The 4,158-nt window shown below is 35.8% G+C and overlaps 1 pseudogene; it reads left to right on the forward strand.

Moving 5' to 3' along the window:
• The first annotated feature begins 1,455 nt into the window (after positions 1–1,455).
• LOC132520290 (hepatoma-derived growth factor-related protein 3-like) lies at positions 1,456–2,977 on the forward strand (annotated as a pseudogene).
• Positions 2,978–4,158: the final 1,181 nt, after the last annotated feature.

Genomic DNA, 4,158 nt, shown 5'->3' on the forward strand with positions numbered 1-4,158 from the left:
TCAAAGTATAGTTTCTGTAATTACAAGCATCTGGAACTTCAAAGAATGGTATAATAATGATTTTGTGGCAATATGTAAGACCTTAAATAGCTTTACTTCAAAGCAAATCCTTGCTGAAAAGGCCTAACACTTTATTAAATTTTAATGTAATTCTTAATGCTATTATTTTTTGCTCAAATTTCCATACTTCAAAACAGACATGAGCAAAAGAGTTTGGATTTAGACAACTTCTCTGAGTGATTGAAGGAAGTCAGCTTTGTGCTCAGCACACTTAAAAATTTTACATTTCATAATCTTTTAGCATCTTTACTATTTAGACCATATCTAGGGAATCTAATATTCAATCACTGAATTAGATACCCCTTAAATATTTCCTTTGTAACCCTATAATAATTGTGAGAGTAAACATAAATTAATAAAAGTTGCTAAAAATAGATTTTGAAATTTCATCTGTTTTCCTTTTTAATTGACATTCTTTTTAAGATCACCTGACATTCTTTTTAAGATCATTGTTCCATAACGGAGAAGTCTTTGAAAATATCAGTTTGGATCCTGGTGGTCAAACAGAAAAATGCGTATATTAGTAGAAACAATGATTGAATGTTATATTTTGAAAATATCTAGAAATCAATAAAATTGCTGTGCTTTTATTACCATATTTTACATGATATAATACATAATATAACATGGAGTTCCTCTCATTTATCTAATAATTATTGGTATATAAAATATAAAGTTAGACAACTCTAAATACTTGCCTCAGAAGTTTATGTGCCCTTTGCAAATTTTGGAAATGAATTCTGAGATTCCTCATTTAGATAATGATTTCAATGTAATTATTTACTATTTCAGATTATTGTGAATATTAATTAATATGGAACTTATAAGCACAGATGTAAGTGCCTAATTAAAAGTGTAGACTTCAAACCACACTGCTGGATTTAAATATTAGCTTCACCACTTTTCAGCTGTGTGACCTGAACAATTTACTTAATTTCTTTTTTTCTCAATTTTTATAAATTAGGCATGATAATAATAGCACCTACCTCATAGAGTTGTCATAATGATTGAATTAATTAATATATGTGAAACTCCTAGATTAGTACCTGGGAAATGAGCCCTCTATAATTTTGGCATTACATATAACACATTTATATATTATATAATTATGTAAAATATATATAATATTTAGCTCTGTGTGTCAATTGGCTGGCACATAGTAAGCAGTCAGTATAGTACTATGTTTTTCTTGATATTATATTTTACAAACTTGAATATTTACCTCTTCATTTCTTTTTTGAGAGCGTTTGAGGGTAGAAAAGATACAAAGTAAAATTAACCCTTGAAAATGTATTAAGTAGTGTTTACTAGTATACTCTACTTTTTCAAGAATGATGACCCTTGGGGTACCATGTGTCTTAAGAGCAATATTTTAATATATGATACTTATTGAACATGAATGGGGTAATTTATATAGTTAAAGAAATGGTATCCCTGAGAAAATAAGTATTAAAATGAGCCATATATGAAGAGTAGAAATAAGCTGGGAAAAATATGATGGGGGGATCTTCCTAGCAGAGAGAAGAGCACATATAAAGGATCTATGAGTGGATTAGGGAGTCTGTTGGGACTTGGCTGACATTTTTTTTTTTGCGATACACGAGCCTCTCACTGCTGTGGCCTCTCCCGTTGCGGAGCACAGGCTCAGGACGCGCAGGCTCAGCGGCCATGGCTCACGGGCCTAGCTGCGCCACGGCATGTGGAATCTTCCCGGACTGGGGCACGAACCCGTGTCCCCTGCATCGGCAGGCGGACTCTCAACCACTGTGCCACCAGGGAAGCCCTGGCTGACATTTTAAAACTCCATCAGAATTATTTTTTAAAATTTAAATACAATGAAAACGTTATTGGTTTTGAGACTAAGATTGCAGGGATATATATTTCCCTCCAATTATAATAAAACTCAATGCACTTCACTCCGTAAACAAGCAGAATTTTTAAAGGATCCCGAAAAACTGATTCTAAAATTGATAAGCAATTATACCGCCTCGCCGCCGCTTCCCTTCGTCGGAGCGGCAGCTTGTCCGCCCGCCTGCCCGGCTCGAGGCCCGCGGGGAGTGCGGCGCAGTCCCTTGGCCCGCGGAGGGGCGGCCCCCTAGCCTCTTCGCAGAGCCCACGGACGACCAGGAAGGGGAGCGGCCTAGATAGCGCGTCCTTGGCCCCGCAAGTACAAGGCGAGCGACCTGGTCGTCGGCAAGATGAAGAGCTACCCGCACTGGCCGGCCCGAATTGAGGAACTCCCAGAGGGAGCCGTGAAGCCTCCAGCAAATACGTATCCTATCTTCTTTTTTGGCACCCATGAAACTGCATTTCTAGGTCCCAAAGACCTTTTCCCTTATAAGGAATACGAAGACAAGTTTGGGAAGTAAAACAAACGGAAAGGATTTAATGAAGGATTGTGGGAAATAGAAAATAACCCAGCAGTAAAGTTTGTTGGGTACCAGGCAATTCAGCAACAGAACTCTTCAGAAACCAAGAGAGAAGGCGGGAATACTGCATGCAGAGGCAAGCAGTGAGGAAGAAGGTGATAGAGTAGAAGAAGATGGAAAAGGCAAAAGAAAGAATGAAAAAGCAGGCTCAAAACGGAAAAAGTCATACACTTCAAAGAAATCCTCTAAACAGTCCTGGTAATCTCCAGGAGATGAAGATGACAAGGACTGCAAAGAAGAAGAAAATAAAAGCAGCTCTGAGGGTGGAGATGCCGGCAATGACACAAGAAACACAACTTCAGACTTGTAAAAAACCAGTGAAGGGACCTAACTACCATAATGAATGCTGCATATTAAGAAAACCACAAGAAGGTTATACGTTTGGTTGTCTAATATTCTTGGATTTGATATGAACCAACACATAGTCCTTGTTGTCATTGACAGAACCCCAGTTTGTATGTACATTATTCACATTCCTCTCTGTTTCGTTTTGGTGGAAAAAGACATTTTAGCCTTTTTTAAGGTTATTGATTTAATTTCATGTTATTTGGTTGCATGAAGTTGCCCTTAACCACTAAGGATTATCCAAATTTTTGCACAAGCTTATACAAGTCTAGGATCCTTTATCAAGGCAGTTATGTTCATCACTCTCCTGCCTTTTCTCCACCATCACCAAACAAACACTAAGTTAAATATAAATTAGCATTTTTTAAAATGACCACTCAATATAATGCTTAAGGGATTTCCTCTCTGTGACAGAACCCAGGAACCAATTCCTAGATACATAATGTTGGCATACTGAAGATGAACTTAAAATTGTTCTTCAGTTTTGAGGCCATGTGTAAAGTTTAATCATATTGTAAAATATCTATTCCATATTAGAAATAGCTAGTTGACAGCGTATACTTCTCAAAACTCATGTTAATGTACACAAACTCAGTTTCTATATGTGAAGTTAGTGAGTCTTTTGTGTTACTCCAAGACAAGGCAATGATTTATTTGTTCCCAATCTCAGTACAATTTGAGCTAATTACTCAAGTTTGATACTTTACATTTTAAAGCTGGAATCAGCAGTAGCCCTTTGGGAAGTAAGACAAAGCATTGACTTTTAAATATAAACTAAAAATGATCTGTTGTTTTCTTTTGGAACTAGAATTAGAATAATTAATACTCATCCACAAACCATTATTATGTGTACATTATTGTTGCAATTGTGATAATAGAAAATTAATTTTATTTTTATGCCGGCTTGTATTGTGAGAACACATTTAGTTAGTTTGGGTTTTATCAATCCTGTTATGCTTGTCCTTGGAACATCTTCCGCATATTCAAGGTTTGTAGTTGAAAACTTTACTGTAAAAAAAATCAAAAACAAAAAAGTATTGTTTTTACAGAATAAATTTATTGGAATGTATACTGGGAGTAAGGTTTGAGGTTGTAAACAACTAGGTTAGTGTAATTTGGCTTCATATATGTAATGTGAGGTATTAGTGTAATTCATATATTAAAGCAAAAATTGTTTACAGCAAGTTGACAATAGAATCAAATGCAGGTGAGGGTTTTCTTTTTCTTTTTTTTTTTTAAACACTCTATGGGTTTTAGGGTTTTTTTAAACACTGCAAGGAGGGAGAGGAATTGGCTACATGATTGCTTGCACGTCTAAGATACT

The sequence above is a fragment of the Lagenorhynchus albirostris genome, chromosome 5 (assembly GCF_949774975.1).
Source record: "Lagenorhynchus albirostris chromosome 5, mLagAlb1.1, whole genome shotgun sequence".
NCBI classification, from domain to species: domain Eukaryota; kingdom Metazoa; phylum Chordata; class Mammalia; order Artiodactyla; family Delphinidae; genus Lagenorhynchus; species Lagenorhynchus albirostris.